The following is a 19,640-nucleotide window of genomic DNA, read 5'->3' on the forward strand; positions in this document are numbered from 1 at the left end:
CAATAAGTTATGGTGAAATAAGAGCATAAATTTCCAAAGGAGGCTGTACACATTTCCTACCATTTATAATAGATTACATAGCCATATGTTAGGATTAAGTTGGATGATGCTATGGACTTCCCTTTTCTATGGGTTCCCCTTTTACGTATATTATAAGATGATTTGGCAATCCATATTTAAAGTTGCAAGCAAAAATAAAAGCTCAAAGGATGTTAAATACTTGGAAAAACTGTAACAAAAACATTAACCAGTAACATTTGTTTTCATTTGAATGTTAGAAAAAGTCTTCAGAGAATTGCAGGAAAAAAAAGCAGCTTTACAGGGAACTTTCTCTGTATGGCAAATCAGTGCAAAACTATTCAGAACTTAAAATTTTTAAATGATTGAAAGCCATTGCCTTCCCCCCTCCACAAAGCAAAATTTCTGTTGTTACAGGCAACACATACTTAAGGTCACAACCTTTTGTGGTTCATTATGACTCTAAGTAAAAGTAAAACCATGATGTTATTATAGACAAAGGAGTTTGCCAAGTATGGCATCAAATTTCAATTTTTGTCTAGTTTTCTGTTTTTAAGTGGATGTCCATATTATGTCATTTCTTAAGTACAGGATTGTTCTGTGAGGTTATTTAGTTGTGTATTTATTCAACTAAAATTATGCCTTTATGTAGACTACTCTGTACTTAGGACTTAAAAATTTTGACAAAAAATATCAATAACAGGAGTATACATTTTTAAAAAAATTTCAAACAACTAATGCTGCTTGGTGGACATTTCTTTCAGTTTCTCAAATCACAGACTGTTCATATTTTCTCATTCACCCAGTATATTTGAAGGCCTATCTCTAGAATTCTTGATATTGGATGGGAATATTATTAAGAATATCATTCTTAATATTGTAATATTACCAAAGCACCTGGGAAAAGTCATATATTTGGAAGGAATTTTAAAGATTATTTAATTCTTGTTTTACAAATGAGAAAACTAAGATCAGAGATCACATGGAGCTCTTCACTATTCTCAATTCACAATATTTCTTCTCCCATATTGATGCCTTTGCACAAGCTATCCCCTAGGCCTGTAATATATTTTTTCTCTCTCAATTCTAGTTTTGGAATCCTTAGCTTTATTCATATCTCAATTCAAATGGCAACCTGAGTGGTCAGAGCTTCCCAACCATCTTCACTTAATTTGTATTTACTTTGTATATTTTTCATATAAACTTATCTCTGCATGTTTTTCTGTTTTCTTCTTCTCACTCCCCCAAGGGAATGTGAACTCCTTGAGACTGTTTTCTTCATTTTTATCCTTGAATCTACAATACCAAGTACAATGCTAGTTGAATTTCATATCTATCTTTGTTAATAAGAAAAAAAATCTTAGGTTCACATACTTTACAAGTAGCCATTTTACATATAGACAAATGAAATTCTAATTAGGAACTATCATACCAGTTCACTAAAGCAAGTACCCTAATGGCCCTAAACAAGAAGCACTTTGTTAATGCTATTCATGTTATTCTCTGTATAATAAGACATACTGTACTAGAGTTATGCTGATAGCAAACAACTGATGATTATAAAACTCCTCAATATAAACTAAATGTTTGAATAGGAAAAAGAGTCATGTTCCCATATAAGACAGATTTGTATTGTCCCCAAAGATGAGCCTTTCTCAAGATATCTGTGGGAATTTACAAGAAGCAGTTTGATCATCCTTGCAAAGAAATTATTGCCATCAGAAATTCAGGTGGAATCAGAATTCTTTTTTTAAGTATGGCAGCTTTTTGGTAGAAAGCCTCAGAATGAGATGAAGAATGATAGAGTCTTATTTGTAGAGTCACTTTGTGAGATTTGAACATTGTTGGCACTGTTCCTTTTTTTTTACTTTTCTCATTGTGGCAAATATACATAATCTACCATATGATAATTTAATAAGTGTAACAGTTGACATTTATTACTCATGCAATAACAGCTAGCGTTATATAGTGCTTTATTTGCAAAGTCTTTTATAAATATTCTTTCACATTATCTTCAGAACAACCCAGACAGGTAGATGCTATGATTATCACTATTTTAGTGATGAGAAAACTGAGGCAGATGAGGTTAAGTGATTTGCCCGAGGTTGCACATCTGGTAAGTGTCTGAAGCTGGATTTGAACCCAGATTTGAAGCCAGGTCTTCCTGCTTTTGTGGTCTAACTCCCTGGCTACCCAAACTGTTGGCTGGGCACTATGTTGTCAAGAAGAAAGGAGACTGTAGCCCTTTCTGTGTAATATGTGTAAAGTGCTTTGCATAGTGCCTGGCACACAGTAGATGCTTAATAATAATTTGTTACCTTCTCCCTTCTCCCCAAGAGACAAAATTGGTGACTAAGGTGCTTCCTCTTGGCTACTGCTGACTGCGCTTGACCTTAAGTTCAGATTAGGCTCCTAAATAGCTCCCAAGTTTTTATTAATGAATAGTTATTCTTCATCTCACCTCAAATTGTAAGTCAGTTTTCAAAGAGAAGATTATAAATTGCTGACAAAGAAATATATGGCATTGGTGGTGGTTGTGGTGGGGAAGTGCTGAGGCAAAAGGGATAGAGAAATCCAGCAGCTCTACTGTCCATGTCTTCACCTTCAAATTTGTGATTACTACAAACCGTTGACCTCTCTCCCACCCCTGTGGCCCCTGAGTTTATTATAGAAGATTTTCAAATATCCACAAGCCCCAAAGGGGGTGAAGAGGACTGCTGACTGACTTTGGTCTGGTCTCATGTTTCCAAGATTCCCTAGCATTTTAAGTTACCATGGAAAGAGACCAAAAGCCACATTCCTACAGTTTACTATTTCTGGATAAAATTGATCATCATCATCCTGTTTTAATCAGTTTTTAAAGTAAAGATATCAAAAGTTGTTCATTGTTTAAAAATATCATGCATACTAAATAAGTAACTAAATGTTTCAAATTAGTAATGTTTTTAAACTTGTTTAAGATTTTATTGTACTTTTAACTTAGTTTCAAGCCTTTATATTCTGAATTCAAATGTTTCATTAATTGATTACTAATATTCATATTTGAGATTTTCACTCACTTTCTTTCCCCCAGTTTCATAAACAGCAGTCAATGACAAAGCTAATTGGACTATAGATTTTTAGACATTTTTCTCCTTTTCAGGTGTCCTCTATTAAATCGATATTCTACTTTCAGCAAGTCTTGGGTTTTGGGGAGAAAAACAGGAAATGAAGTGATAGAAATTTGGTGACTCTGCTTAAGCGAAGAACCAGGCATCTCCTGTAGCCACAGGTGCACTCCTGAGTCTCCTGAGAGGGCTGACAATATCCTGGGTTAGGGATAGAAGTAGGTGGGACAATGCTGCCTGGAATTTATGTACTATTATTTCCCCCATTTTACAGATAACAAAAGTGAGGCAGTCAGAGGTTACGTTATTTCCTCAGGGTCTCACAGCTAGTAAGTATTTGAATCAGAATTCAAATCCAAGTCTTCCTGACTCCGTATCTAGCTGTGTCTCCTAGCTGCCTTTAAAAAAAAAGTATCTTCTGGCTGAAGTGGTTGCTGTGAAAGCCAGAAAATATTACAGCTCGTTGGGGATTAGTAGGGAAAAACATGCTTTTTTGAAAGTTTCCCAAAAAATATTATGAGGGAAATTGGAATTGGGGGTAGGCATGCAACTAAATGCTGGCAAATCCAAAGCCATTTCCATTTCCTTTCTCAGAGGTTTAGAACAAATCATTATAATGTTGTATATTCCCTCAAGTAGAGAATAGAGTCTGTTTTTCATTGTATCTTCAGGATCTACTACAGACCTGTGCATGTAGTAGGTGCTTAATCAGTGCTACTTGCATTTGAATCTGCTTGAGTTAATAAGTTTTTATGTACATGTAATTCTTTGGTGTTAAATGACCTGAAAGTATGTAATTCTTTGTTTGATTTTTTTACTTGATATAGTTTTGATTTTAGTTTTTAGAAATACTCCTGAAACACTATGTATGTGAGCAAAAAAGTTATGTCTGTGCATTACATTTCTCTTAACTTTTGCTGGTTGTGAGCTACAGAAACATATGACTCATTATTAAACTTAGAAGTAAATTTTTATTTAAATTTTAGTTTAGATGGATGATTTATATTGCAATGCAAAGTCTATTTATTTAGAAAGCTACCTGTTTAAGGAAACAATTCATTTGTGTCCTGGAGCTGATGAGTTCAGTAGCGCCACCTTTTAATCCTTGATTCCCTGTGGATTTTCTTTCACAATACCTTTCTCCTTTAAGTCCCTAAAACTACAGTCCTTTTGAGTGAATAGGGGCTATTTTATACACCACCCTGCTCCCAATCCAATTAAAGGCTCAATAATAGATGGATTAGGGAAAGTTTACTTCTTAGCTGAAGTAAAGCTTTGGAAAAATAGTACCCTGATAGCAAGAGGCAATGTGAGGGAAAGCGGAGAAAATTAAGGAGATAATGGTCAGTAATCTTAACTTGTCTGATGTTTGCGCTGTTCACAATATAGTGGACTTTTAGAATAAGAGGAACAATGATTCAGATTCTTTAACCATTTTGTTGCTGGAGTTTGGCTGTCTCTTCAATTTTCTTCACTTTTGCTTTTGTTATCTGCATCTTGCACAAATGCATCTAATCCTTTACTTCAAGTGTCTGTGTATTTTGTCGAGTTTTCTTTTTTTCTTTTTATGTGGAACTGGTGGTATTGGGAGGAGGTGGGATGGAAAAGTTAATCTGGATAGCAATCAGCTTGCTTCATAAAAATAACTAAATAGCAACATGCCAAAGCATATCTTGGCTTTTTATAAAGGGGGAAATACCCTGTTACCACTCTGAGTACCTTTTTATATTAGGCTGATATAAGAAATAATTTCTATTAAAAATGCTTTCATCAGAAATTCTTTGCTGAGTTTGACTGAATGGACATTACTCCAAAAAAACCCAAAAAACCTAGGACTTTGGAACTTGTTTCAAAGATTAGTTTATAGCTCTATTTTTAAGTTTTTGAAGCCAGCATTAGTTCTGTCATAGTACATATGTACACAAGTACATATGATGAAGGGTTTTTTATAGAATTAATTTTTCTTTGTCAAGCCAAAGCAAAAGTTTTGATAGTGTTCATCAATTAGGGCAGGATATTTAAAGAAAAATTTTCCCCTTTATATTTTAACATCAGATGTCTTTCTTGGAAGTTCTAATTATTGCTTTAGACTACTCAAAATAAAATTGAAGCCTTTACTTTTTCAATACCTGCAAAATACCTTATCATCAGTGACTACTTTCAGTAAGTATTAAAACTATACTTCTTAAGAGTACCTGACTTTGTTGAACAGGGACTTCAGGCAGTTAAATTAAGCCTTCTCTATTTTGTAAAACAACCAATCGTCATTATGTTCAACTATTTTGCTACCTTATTATTGTTAAAGTCTCTACAGAGCTTTTCCCTTCTTTTCCTAGAATAGTGGATTCTACTGTCGCTAAATGTTTAATGAGCCCATGTGTTAAAAGGCTTCACTTTTCTTCCAATTAACCCCAAGACCACTCTGGCATTTTTGTAAATCCACAGAAGTATTTTGAGTGAGGCCTAAAGGGTAAGCTGCAGGCAGGCTGTGAAAAATGTAAAAATGTAAAAAGACTAACCTGCTAACAAACCCTGTGCAACAGGACAAAGAGAGTTTAATCCGTATTATGGTAAATGCAGGCTTAATGTCCCAAAAGGGCTTTGCAGAATGGAACAAAACAAAGAAGGGGCAGCACTAATAAAAATCCAGTGCTTTTATTTTTATACACAAAATTGTTGCAGAAGAAAAACTGATAATAGCATTAAGAAAAGGTTTGAATGGTGGTTTTAAATATGATACTAAACATTGTAATTGTTCATCAATTGAATGCAGTTTGTTGTACATAAAGAAGCTAAAAGTAACATGTGCAGTTTGATCAAGTTAAGGTTGCTAAAGAAACCTTAATCTGAATAGTGTGATTTTAATAATTCAGGGTTTAATTATTTTTTGCATTATATTGCCTCTCTTAAAACACAGGGAATAAAGGAGTAGGAGAACAGTGGTACTTTCCCTAGTGCCCTCAATGACATTTGTTGGAACTAAACTTAAAAGTGAGCATGAAATTTATATAGGAATCATATCTTCTAGTCAAATAACTTTTTTTCCACTTTAGATTAATATTTTTCAGAACAATTTTATTCATGCCATTTGCATTTTATACCACAATCATTTCAGAACCCTCCCTTGTAACAATGATAGCTAAATAAAACTAATATACAGTAACCATCTTGGCCTTAGTCTCCCACTTGATTTCCAAGAGGAGGAAGAATGTTTTATCATCTGACCTCCAGGATAAAGATGAATCATTGATTTTTTTCTTATATTAGTCTACTTACATAGTCATTATGTATACTGTTTTATTGTTTCTGCTTTCTTTACTGTTTATCAGCTCATAGAGATCTTTCCATGTTTTGTTTTGTTTGTTTATCAGCTCATAGAGATCTTTCCATATTTTGGGTTTTTTTTCTGAATCCCTCATAAGATGCAGTGGTATTCCATTATCATTATATACCACAGTTTGTTGAGCCATCTCAAATCAATGGGTACCACACGAAGTGCTACTATAAAAAAGCACTAGTATGAATATGTGAGACTGTTATTTTTGTCTTTGACCTTTTAGGAATGTACCTATTAGTTGTATAGCTTGTCAGAGGTTGTGAACAGTTGGGTGACTTTTTTTGCAAAATTTCAAATTGTTTTCCAGAGCAGTTAGATCAACACAGTATTCCACCAGCACTTTACTATGATTACTCTCTTTCTATAGATCCTCCAGCATTCATTTCTTCTGGCATTTGTCATCTTAACCAATTTGATGAGTATGAGATGAAATGTTAAAGTTGTTTTAATTTTCATTACTTTGCTTAAAGAGTTGAACATTTTCAAGTGACTGTTTATGTATTTCTTTTCTTTGTTAAAAAGTGGTTTGTTCATATGTCAGATTCCTTTTGCTTTCAGAAAGGCTAAACCGAATATTGGAATTTTGAAAACATAAATTTTTGCACATCTCAACACAAGAAATTTAGAAAGTTAGAATCCTTTTTTACCTTGAATTTGTATTTTGTTTATTAAATCAATTTTAGATATAATTCTAAGAATTTTATGCAGATTATTAAGAATTTTGTTTTCGTTTATTGACCAAAAGTCAAATATGCCTGTCTTCATATAAATTCAAAAGGAATATTTGGTGCAATTTTGTTTTGATTAAAGAAAATAATTTTAGCACCAAATTATTAGCGTCAACCATGTTTAGGTCTTAAAATGATAATGCAGTCTAAATATATTTGTTAAGTATACAAAAACATATGTAAAAAGGGAATGAGGAATGATGAGCATTTGTAGTTGGTTTGTAATTGCATATAAATATCTAGCTTTTGGGAGCTTGTATTTTGAATATTGGTTTATAGATCTCTTACATTGACATTTTAAAACTGTGAAGAAAATATTATAGAAAATATTTCATTTTGCGAGTTGGAGGAGAGTGATGCAGCAGCACCATGAAGGCCTCGGGTACCTTGAGATACTATAGGGTAGTTGGACACTGCCTGTCTACTCCCAAGAGTCCAGTGCCCCCTCTTTTATCATATGCGGATCTTTGCTCCTAATCATGCTGTAGCAAAGTCCCAATTCTGGTACTTTGTTCCTTAGCTGAAATAGATGAAGTCTTCTGGAGAAATTGTATACTGTGGACAGGTCTTTGAAAAGTCCCCTCTTAGAGTAAAAAATTTTGGCATCAGGCTGCACTATAATTCCAGGAGTGGGACCCACAGCAGGGAGCACAGGGACCTGACCACTGCTGGTGCCATATCACTCAGTGCTACTGAAATATGAAAGTCCATCACAGTGCCCGGGCTAACTCCATCCAGATCATGAAAGCAGAAGAAACTCCTGCCAGCAAGTGCCACCGGCCCGCAGTCAAGCAGTTTCATGACTCCAAAATCAAGTTCCCTCTGCCCCACAGAGTTCTGCAACACCAGCACAAACCCCACTTTACTACCAAGAGGCCCAACACCTTCTTCTAAGTGCAGAGACAAGGAGGCACCTGTTTTATTTGATCTGTTTAAATAAATTTTTCAATTGGAAACCTCCCCTCCCCCCAAAAAGAAAATATTTTACTTAGTCTACAAGCAGAAAATTTTTCTCACTGAGTATTAGGGAATGGATTTTAATAAAATTACCTAAAATATCAAAGAAGTACAGCTATGTTTCCTCCATATTTCATTTTGTCCAAAATTATATGCTTCATTCAGTCATAAAAGAAGATTATAATAATAGTTCTAGGAATTCTAGTTGTTAAAAAATGTATTACAGCAAGCAAGTATGACCCATGGATGTTTTTCACATTTTCACATATAGACAGAATGATGAGTATGAAAACATTCTTTAAAAGAGAATTCACTTCATAAGTACCTTTAAATAGCAGCCTCTCCTTTTGAATTTAATTTAAAATTTTTGCATCTATATTCATTAGGGAAATTGGTCTGTAATTTTCTTTCTCTGTTTTGGCTCTTCCTGGTTTAAGTATCAGTACCATATTTCTATCATAAAAATAATTTGGTAAGATTCCTTCTTTGTCTATTTTTCCAGATAGTCTATATAATATTGGAATTAATTGTTCTTTAAATGTATGATAGAATTCTTTTGGAAATCCATTTGGCTCTGGAGATTTTTTCTAGGAAGTTCATTGATGGCTTGTTCAATTCCTCCTTTTGAATTTAAAATGTAATTTGACTTACAGGCAACTTTTTCAGGAACCTATCTATTATAGTACTAGGAGGTACCATAAAGGCAGCTACAGTCTGGGTCTGAAAATCATAGAGATATGAGTTCAAGTATGACCTCAGATGCTAACTTTGTAACCCTGGGCAAGTCACTTAACCTCAGTTTGCTTGAGTTTCTTCAGCTGTAAAATAGGGATGATAATAGTGCTTATCTCATAGAGTTTGTATGTGGTTCCTAGGAGATAATATTTGTAAAGTCCTTACTGCAGTAACTAGTATATAATGCCTGCATAATAAATGCTTGTTCCCTTTCCACTGGATAAATATGCTTTCTCCCCAAATTCCTCAGGGTCCTCTGTCTCATCAAGTGTTGGATCATTTTCCTTTGTTTTGCAGCATTTATTCATAGATGCCTGAACTTATTTATTAGATCTGGAGGCCATATTTCCTTCTGTTGTTACTATTTTTCTTGTTGACTTAAGTGCTTATGTTCAAGTTCTCTGAGTTTTCTTCTTCTTGAAATCTTTGTTAATTTCAGTCTCTCCCCCCCCACCCCTTGTTTTCCGCGTCTCTCGCTTTCTGACTCCCTCCCATCTGATTATAGTTTCCTTGGGGCCTGGATCTCAAAGCATCCCAGCCTCCTTACCCCAATGGGCAACTCATGGATCATTAGCCTAGGTCTCTGCCCTGGCTGACTTTTGAGCAGTCAGAAGTGGCTATAGTTGAATGCAGTCATCTTTCCCTCAGGCTTGGTGGGATGTTGCACAATGTCCTACTACCCCTCCCTATCCCTGCCCCTGCCAACAGTGTCATATTCTGGTGACCTGTCCCACTCCCTTTGTTCCTCATTTCTCTGGCCTGCTACCATCAGTTCAGAGCTTTGAAGTCTGGTACTTCCAAGTTTCAGCTCCCAGCAGGCTCTTGCTCCTGGAGGCCTATGGTTGAGCTGGCTGTTGAGGCTCAGTGCAAACTTCTGCGGCCTGAAGCTGGGGTCTCCAGGGCACTGGAAAAAGGGAGAGGCATGGGAGTAAAGTGGTAGAATTTGTTGTAAACCTGTTTTGTGTCTTTGGGTCTGTTAGTTTAGCTTCCTGCTGTTAGGGTGGGACAGTGAGGAAATATGTTGGGTGAGCTCAGGGTCAGTGGGCATTAGTTGATGGCTTTGGGGTTGTTTGTTTTGGTTTTTGTACATTCTTTTAGATTCTGAGTGTCAGACCATGAAGAGAATTGAAAATTGCTTTGTCTTTGGTGTATAATTTCTGTTCTGGAGAGTTTTGAGAGATTGTTGGTATCACAGAAAATGTTTAGTCCTCTGGTCTTGTTGCTCACATGACCTAGGAGTCTCTCTAAATTTTTTATTATACTATCTGGTGAAATAATCATTTACTTCAGAAGACTAAGGCATGTGAAGATATCATAAAATGACTAGTGTCTAGGGTATGTCCATTAAAATGAGAAATACAAAGTACCGTATTGCATTCTATGTCACTGAGAATTTTTTCCTGGATGGAAGTGGTACATGTTACTACTTTTCATGTTATAGGGAAATCCTTAGTTAAAATAGTGGGAACTATTGAATAATGATTCTCTAAACTCTAGTCATGTGATCAGAAAGGAGTATGATGGCTGATTTCAGTGAATGTGGCAGGCAATGGATTGTGTCTCCCCTTTAGGTGTGAAATTTTATTCCTAGACATAAGACAAATTCAGGATGTATTCCCTAGATAGAGAAAGCTGCCTGTTGGCAACAAGATACAGGAGTTCAATGTGTATCCTGTGATAAGGATGACATGTAATTTGTGTTAGAATTTGACTGTTAATTGTGTATAAAACTGGCCTTTTCAAGTCCAAATCTTTGGCAGACTGGTTAATTGCAGGGAAGAGTAGAAATGTCAATAAAAACACATGCCACATAACTGTAGAAATTTGTGTAATAGAGTAAAAAAAGCACTATCAATGAGTGAATTCAGATCAAGCTGTGTATGATTATCACATCCTTTAAATTTTTGTTAACATAAATGGAAATCCTCTTGCTTGTACTAAAGAAAATGTCTGTGCAGAGAAGGGAAATGGAATGTTACATGTGCCAAATAGGCCAGTTTGTCTGAACCGTACCATGCAATAAAGAGAGTAATGTATAAGAGTGGAGAGGTAGGCTCGGGCTTCATTTTGAAGGCCTTTAAATACCTAAGAGAGGAATATATATTTGATTTTTAGTGCTTATTGAATAGGGAATGCTCAGTTTTGCACTTTAGAAAAACCACTTTGTCAGTTGTGTAGATGATAGACTGGATGGTAGAGACATTACGAAATGAAATTTACAATAGTCAAATAGGAGATGATTTGAAAAGTTGAACTAGAGTTTTAACTGCATGAATGGAGAGATACGAACATAGATAAGAGATGGAGGTAGAAACAACATTTGATAAGTAAGTGACATTGTAGTAAGTGAGTGAAAATGAGGAACTGATGATATCAAAGTTCAAAACCTGGGAGATGAGAGAAATGTAATGGTAATGACCTTGAAGGAAATAAGAAAGTTCAGAAGAGAAGTTGCTTTGGGAGGGAAATATAGTGAGTCTTTTTTTGGACATATGGAGTATAAGATGCTTTAATAGCACCTCTAGTTTGAAATGTATAAAAAGTAGTTGGAGATGCACAATCGGTGCTTAGGATAAAGACTAGAGTTGGATATACTGATCTGGGAATCACCTGGAAAAAAATTACATAACAAAATTTATCCTGAAGTCACTTTTAGAGATTGTTAGGTAGACTACATTTGTCTTCAGTGCCTTTTCATAGAACCAAAATGTTACTACTGTAGCTGATTGTAGGACATGTTTTTCTTTAAAATATGACCAGAATTCTTTAAAAGAGAGACAATTGAAAATAATTGTTACCAAAAGCAAATAGGGAAGACAGTTGATAATGAGGCAGGAAGGCCTCAGCTGTTGGCAATAGCCCTAATTAGAGCACAGCCTCTCTTACTCTGAGGCTGCCATTAGGCAGCATATATTTGTAGGGATACCCGAACTCCTAGCCTGCTTTTATTGTTAATGTATAGCTGGTTGATTATATTGTATTTGCAGAGTTATATGTGTTAGACAAAGGAAAAATAAATGAACCAAGTGACATTTTTTTGTGACAAAGCAGTACAGCTCTGAGTGTCTAGTGTTCCTGGCTAATTTTCTGTTTATGTATCTTATGGAAGTTTTGTGTTCTGGATTGGACTGAAAGGTACTCAAGGTATGTATTGGGTGCAGAGAACACTGAAGGTTATGGCAATGATGACTCTGTCACAAGTTAGTCAGTAACTGGATTTTTTATTACATCTTCTTTTCTCACTTTTTTTGTGTGTGTCTGAGATTGAAGGACCTTTACAATACTGTGTTAATTTTTTGTTAGGAAAAACAATAAGGAAAATAGATTGTTCACATTTTTAACATGTATCTTTAAAACAATAACACAATGCTTTTAACCTTTCTTCAAATGAAATAGTTTGACATTCACTTTATCCTGCCCCAAATAAAGCATTAAGTTTGGGCAGTGAAGCATGGCAGTGAAGAAAAGGAAATGTGAAATGATAGTATTAGAAAAACCTGTGAATATGAGACGGGAAGATTAATCTGGATTATTGGCAAAGTAGCATATAAATTTTACCAAGTACTTTAACTTTGTTGAAATGCAAATTGCTGTCATTTTGAAGTAGAGACAATGCTAAAGAAATGGATTACCAATATTGAGTATATTATCTTTTTTAAATATAATATTTTCTTTCATTTCAATTACATGTAAAAATTTTTAACATTAGTTTTTTCAAAAATTTTGAGTTCCAAATTCTCTCCCTTCCATCTCCAACCCCCAATGAGAAGACAAGCAATTTGATATAGGTTTTATATATATAGTCATGCAAAAATATTTCCATATTAGTCATGTTGTAAAACAAAATACAGACTGCAGGAAAAAAAACAAGAAAAATTAAGGAAATTTTTTTTAAAAAAAAGCATGCTTTGATCTGCATTCATACTCCACAAATTCTTTCTTTGGAGGCAGATAGCATTTTTCATCATAAGTCCTTTGGAATTGTCTTGGATCATTGTGTGGCTGTGAAAAGCTAGTCATTCATAGTTGATCATTGTATAATATTGTTGTGATTGTGTTACAATACCTGTGTATACTATTCTCCTGGTTCTACGTACTTCATTTTGCAACAGTTCGTGTAAGTCTTCCCAGGTTTTCTGAAAGCATCCTGCTCATCATTTCTTATAGCACAATGTATTGCATCACAATCATACACCACAACTTGTTCAGCCACTCCCCAGTTGATAAGTATCCCCTCAATTATCAATCCTTTGCCACCAAAGAAAAAGCTGTTATAAATATTTTTTGTATATATAGGACCTCACTTTCCTTTTTCATTTATATCTTTGGAATACAGACCTAGTAGTGATATTGCTGGATCAAAGGATATTCATAATTTTAAATAGCCCTTTGTCATAGTTCCAAATTGTTTTCCAGGATGGTTAGACCAGTTCACAACTCCACTAACAGTTTATCAGTATACTTATTTTCCCTCTTCCCCTCCAGCATTTATCATTTCTGATGGGTGTGAGGTAGTAAACCACATATTGCTGCATTTTTGTTTATAATTCATTCTGCTATCCTTTTCTGGGTCAGTTCATCCCATTCATTTTCACAGTTGTATGATTACCATATATTTTCCTCCATTCTATTTTCTTGTGTTTATCCTTTTCTCTTTTTTTATCCTGTCCCTCCTCAAAAAATCTGTTTTGCCTCTGACCATTGCCTTACTTACTCTATCTTTTCTTTTATCATCCCCCTCTTCACCTTATCATGTTATCCCCGTGCCCTCCTATTGCCCTATTGAGTAAGATAGTTTTCTAAACCCAAATGTGTACATATATATTCTTTCCTCTTTGAACCAATCCCTATTAGAGTGAGCATTGCCTACTCCCCCCCCCCCATTTTCCTCTCCACCATAAACACTTTTCCTTGTGCACTTCTATATGTGGAAATTTCCCCATCCTGCCGCTCTCTTTCCCCTTCTCCCAGTGCGTCTCTCTTTCTCAAGCCTTTTTTTGAGATCATTCCAACAAAATCAACTCATATCCGTGCTCTTGTAGTCTCCTTCTAACTGCCCTGATTATGATAAAGTTCTTTTTTTTTTTTTTTTTTTGCTTTTTGGCAGGGCAGTTGGGGTTAAGTGACTTGCCCAAGGTCACACAGCTAGTACATGTGTCAAGTGTCTGAGGCCAGATTTGAACTCAGGTCCTCCTGACTCCAGGGCCGGTGCTCTACTCACTGTACCACCTAGCTGCCCCCTATGATAAAGTTCTTAAGAGATACATGTATCTCTTTCCAGGTAGGAATATAAACAGTTTAAATTTATTGAGTCCATTATGATTACTCTTTCATATTTACCTTTCCATGCTTCTCTTCTGTCTTGTGTTTAATGTCAGATTTTCAATTCAGGTCTGCTCTTTTCATCAGGAATGCTTGAAAGTCCTCGATTTCATTAAATTTCCATTTTTCCCTGGAAGGATTATACTCAGTTATGCTATGTAGTTGATTCTTGGTTGCAACCCTAGCTCCTTTGCCTTCCAGAATATCATATGCTAAGCCCTATGCTCATTTGACATGGAAGGTGCTAAATCTTGCATGGCCCTGACTGTGGCTCCAAGATATTTAAATAGCTTCTTTCAGGATGATTGAAATATTTTACCCTTGACCTGGAACCTTTGGAATTTGGCTATAATATTCCTGAGAGTTTTCATTTTGGGATCTCTTTCAGGAGGTAGTTAGTGGATTCTCCCAATTTATGATATTATTTTAAAGTTATTTGGAAGGGGATTTTGGGAAAGTTCAGCTGAGTTGCTGCCTGTTCTCCACCATCTTGGCTTCACTGCTAGTCTTGAACTGATTCTTGAAAGAAAAGGAAGCTAGAAGTTGAAGTGAAGATAGAGAGAAATCTAGGTATGGGGGCTTAGCATGTAAAGGCAGGGAAATGGTAGATTGAGTTTCATGTATGTGGAATAGCAAGTAGATCAGAGTAGGAGTGAGTGACCCTAAATGTAAGAACACTAGAAATGTAGAACGGGTCCAAATTGTGAGGGGATTTAAATAACAGAGGATTCGATATTTGATACTGGAAGTGATAGTAAGCCACTGGAGTATATGGACAGAGTAGGTAGTGGTGGTGTGTGAAATGTTCAGAACTGAATGTTAGGGAGGTTAACATGACAGTTAAGTGGAGGATAGACTAGAGAGAGTAAAGACTTGAGGTAGTAAAACCAACCAGAAAGCCATTGGCAGTATAGTATAGGTGAGAGGCAAGGGACTGCAACAAAGTAGTAGCGATGTTACAGGAGTGGAGGAGGCATATATGAGAGATGTTGCAAAAGTAGAATCAAGGGGAGGATAGTTAATGCGGAGATGACAATAACTGAAGATGGAGGGATTTGAAGTCCCAGTAAGAACAAAGAAGCACATTGGGGTGGTAGGACATAGGGAATGATGTAATGTTAAAAAGTTATGATTAGATAAAGGAAGTTCATGAGCTTAGAAATGAACAACTTGTTTATAACAGCAAGATCAATTGTATGACCCACCTTGGTTTGTAGCTTAGGTGGAGTAGGGGGACTGGGTTCTGTGAGTGGAGTAGATTAAAGAACTGAGGATTTAACATAGTTGAGGGAGTATGTTTAGTTTCCCTAGTATGAGGAAAGTAGATGGAACGAATGAAGAGAAAAATGGAGTCAGTCACTGGATTAATTGAAGAAGACAGGAGAAAATCCTGGTGGTTGATAGATAATGCCCTTTCTCCAAGGTTCTAGATATTCTGATAGGTTTTTGACTTTTTTTTTAGTACAGACACAGACACAGGTGCACACACACACACGCGCGCGCGCACACACACACACACACACACACACTGTGTAAAGAAGGTACTATGCTATTTGATGGAGAGACAAAAATCCTTGTCTTAAAGGAATATTACCTTCCTTGCTTATAAATTAATAAAAATGAGGAATGTGAAGAGTTAGATTCATATAATGGATCTGCCATATGGTAGATGATCTCCTGCAGGTATCTAGTCTCAGTTTCCTATCTGTTAATGAAGAGGATTGAAGTACACAATCACCAGAGTCCTTTCTAACTTTAGATTTTTCTTCTGGTTCAGAAAAGTAAATCTTAGAGGTTTTTGAGCAAGAAAGTAACATGATTAAAGCAGTATTTAATGAATTAAGTGGGTTGAATTGTGCAGGATTTATGAAAGGTTGAAAACTACATGTAACCTCATGAAGATGTATATGAAGTCACAAAAGATTGGTTTCAAAAGGTAAACAGTATGTAGCAAGTGGTATCAATTTTTATGTTACTTATAATTAAAAAGAGTCATTAGCTATTGGAAATTAGAGATCCCAGGATAATTGAGGAGATGTAATGGCCAAAAACCAAGACTAGATGTAGGTAAAATATCAATCAAGAGTAAAAAATATTATTGACATTTGAAATAAACTATATATAACCCTATGTTGAGGAATGGAATGAGAAAAAAAGTAATGAACCCATAGGTTTCAACTGTAGCAGAATTATTTTTGCCCTTTTTGCTGTTGGTGCCTTTCTAATATAACGGACATTTTAAAGAATAATTTGTTTTATATTTTAATTTTTTAAATGAGCTTTTTCAACAAACATTTCTTTGAACAAAAATTGATTGTGTAAGAAACTGGACCTCAGTTATTCACTGTGTACCAGTGCATTACTCTATACACCTACATACCCAACCTTTATAAAATGTGTGGGACCAACCAAAAAAACACAAAGTTTATAGGTAGTCACATGAGCAATTCAATTTATCTATTTCAGAGACACTTGGTATATTGCTCTGATGAAGTTGATTAATCTCAGTACCCTTTACCCTGTCAACTCCATGTATATACTATACACCAAATATACTGATACCATCTCTATTCAACTCTGTCCCAGTCTCACCTTCATCTCTGGGGTTAAACTCCTCTGGTACCTTGATTGATCTTGTGTATTGGGAATCAAGATGAACTCTTAGCACTTATTCAACCAAGTGCCCTTGAAGAGTTTGCCCTTTGTTTCCTTGATTAAATTAGGAGTCCTTGATGACCTCCTTGCCTCAAGGGAAAGCCTAGTTTACATGGGTTTGAGTGACATGTTTGTTACATCAGAAGCTTTTAGGTCATGTGGGTTTAAGTCGCATTTTTGTGACGATTTTAGGTCCCATGGGTGAGTCGCATGTGTGACTCACTTTTGACCCTGAACAAGATGTATAAATGCAGAGATTGGCTTTCTCTTATGGAGCTCTGAGCCACAGCAGGAGTGGTGCGTGACTCTAGGCAAACTGTTGTTATGAGCTCCCTGGCTTTGAAGAAAACCCAAATGTTTGGACTTTGTTAAACTCTGGTAATTATGCATTGAGATTTGAATCAGACAAGATCTGTCTGTTGAGGTTTGTAATCTGTTTGTGTTTGCTCTCAAGTCCAGGGTGCTGGCTTTTTCCCCTGAACTAAGTGAATGACATTTGTATGCTGGATTAAAGTAAGATTGTTAACCCCTTAACATTGCTTTCCTTAGTAAAGCAGATCAAAAGATTTGGGCTTGCAGCATTCTATGTGCTGGTTGTTGTTGGTTTTACACAGCCACAGTAGCTGCTAGCAAAATTGTTGAAACATCTTGTCATGATTATTCTTTAAAATCATTGATCCTAGTTTTTCCTACCATTTGAATCCTTCATCCCTTAACTACACTTCCCTGGTGTCTCTTTCAGTTGAATTTCCCATGAATTACCATCTTACCTGTTCAGGCTTCCGATTCTAGGTGTTTCTATGAGAGGAACTCTTGGTCATAATCTTATGCCAAGGGTTCAACTCACATAATTAGTGACATAGCTAGAACTTTTTCCTAGGTCTTCTGACTTCTGAGCCAGTTAGCTATCTTTCTACTACAGTATTTAAATTCAACATTAACTAAAAGGTCTGCTATTATGTAGGCACTTGATACAGCTCTCCTGTATTAGATTAGAATGAAAATAGCCAAATGGAAATATTTGAAGAAAAAATATGTTGATGTTGCTTTTGATTTTAATTCTCAGAGATATTGTATTCATGCATTCAGTTTGTATGGTAATACCACTTCTCAAGGTAGTGGTAATGTTGATTTCTAGTGTTGTTCATGATTCTGATATAACACTAGTAGTCCTATGACTCCTTTAGAACAGAAGTGTTAAATGGGCTGCCAGTGCTGAATCAGATTGAAATATGATTAGAAAATATTTAACAAAACAAATAGAAATACGATAAAATATAGATTACATTACATTTTAAAACTAAGTCAATATGTGGTGGTAGGGATCTTTATATATGGATTAGTGGCCTCCAATTTCTTTTTGTGTTTGACACCACTGCTATAGAAGATCAGAAGAACACCTCTTCTTATCACATTCTTACAATTTAAGAAAAACAAAGTAGATTACAACTTTGATTTTGAGATTGTGATACTTTCTAAGCATTAAGATGCTTTTGCTTTGCTTCCATCTTCCATCTTATTGTAGAATACATTCTTCCCTATTTGCTTATGTGATTATTCTTTTTTTTTGAAGTTTTTCTCCACAGTCTTGGATGCATAAGTTTGGGAAAACTAATTACTTGGTGTTCTCTGGTTTACCACCTTTCACAAATTGTCACAAAATACTTCATAATAAAAAGGAGAGTCCCAGTGGAAAAACAAAATTCAGCAAGATTACAAAGGGAACAGCATCCTTAACACATCCTGTCCTATCACCTAACCTTGGCTGAGCTCATCAGACTCAATTGGAACCTCCTTGGATGCATCTGTCTCATCTCCCTCAGCCTGAGTTCATCCTGCCTAGAGACCACCATAGGTCCTTAGCTCCGAAACTATTGTGGGATTCCTTGCCTCAGGAGCTGTACCACCAAAATCTTTCTTTCATAACGTGGATTAGTGACCACCAGGGTTTCTTGTTTTCTCTACCCCAGAACTCTTATATCTCTTCATGCCTAAAAATTTGCAGTAACTTTCTAGTTATTCTCCCTCCTTCAAATATCTTCCCACTCCAGTCTGTCCTCCTTTTATCTTCCAAAGTGATCTTCCTAAAGCTCAGATCTGTCAGTACTTAGGAATTTATTGGTTTCTTGTGTTGTCTCTCCCAATTAGAATGTGATTTTTGAGAGCAGCTATATTTTAAAATTTTCTCTTTGTGTACTCAGGACTTAGCATAGTGCTTTGGCACAATGTAAGAATTTTGTAAGTAATATTCCTTTCCATTCTTTAATACCTGAAAAGTTTTTAAGTTTCTAAGAAAAAGCATACTTGTAATAGCATGTTGTATTTTTGTATATACATGTAATATAAAAATGGTTGCATCCCCTATACACTTACTTTGCAACCAGCAAAAATTGCCATGTAGATTTTCAGGTAATGTGAACAACAAAATGGAGACATTTTCTGTGATATCAGTAATATCTCAAAGCAACTTTAATTTTTCTCCATGGTCTAAGATACTCAGAATCTAAAAGAATGTACAAAAAATAAAACGAACAACCCCAAACCCATCAACTAATGCCCACTGACCCTGAGCTCACCCAGCATGCTTCCTTACCCTCCCACCCTAATAGCAGAAAGGCTAAACTAACAGACCCAAGGACACAAAACAGGTTTACAACAAATTCTACCCCTTTACTCCCATGCCCCTCCCTTTTTCCAGTGCCCTGGAGACCCCAGCTTCAGGCTGCAGAAGTTTGCACTGAGCCTCAACAGCCAGCTCAACCATAGGCCTCCAGGAGCAAG

At 35.7% G+C, this 19,640-nt stretch overlaps 1 protein-coding gene and 1 pseudogene across 1 annotated transcript in view; both read left to right on the plus strand.

The window, feature by feature from the left end:
- LRBA (LPS responsive beige-like anchor protein) overlaps positions 1–19,640 on the plus strand; it is an 820,489-nt gene that overhangs the window by 540,914 nt on the left and 259,935 nt on the right. The window lies entirely within an intron of this gene.
- LOC118853352 lies at positions 7,560–8,084 on the plus strand (annotated as a pseudogene).

The sequence above is a fragment of the Trichosurus vulpecula genome, chromosome 6, assembly GCF_011100635.1.
Source record: "Trichosurus vulpecula isolate mTriVul1 chromosome 6, mTriVul1.pri, whole genome shotgun sequence".
In the NCBI taxonomy this organism is placed as follows: domain Eukaryota; kingdom Metazoa; phylum Chordata; class Mammalia; order Diprotodontia; family Phalangeridae; genus Trichosurus; species Trichosurus vulpecula.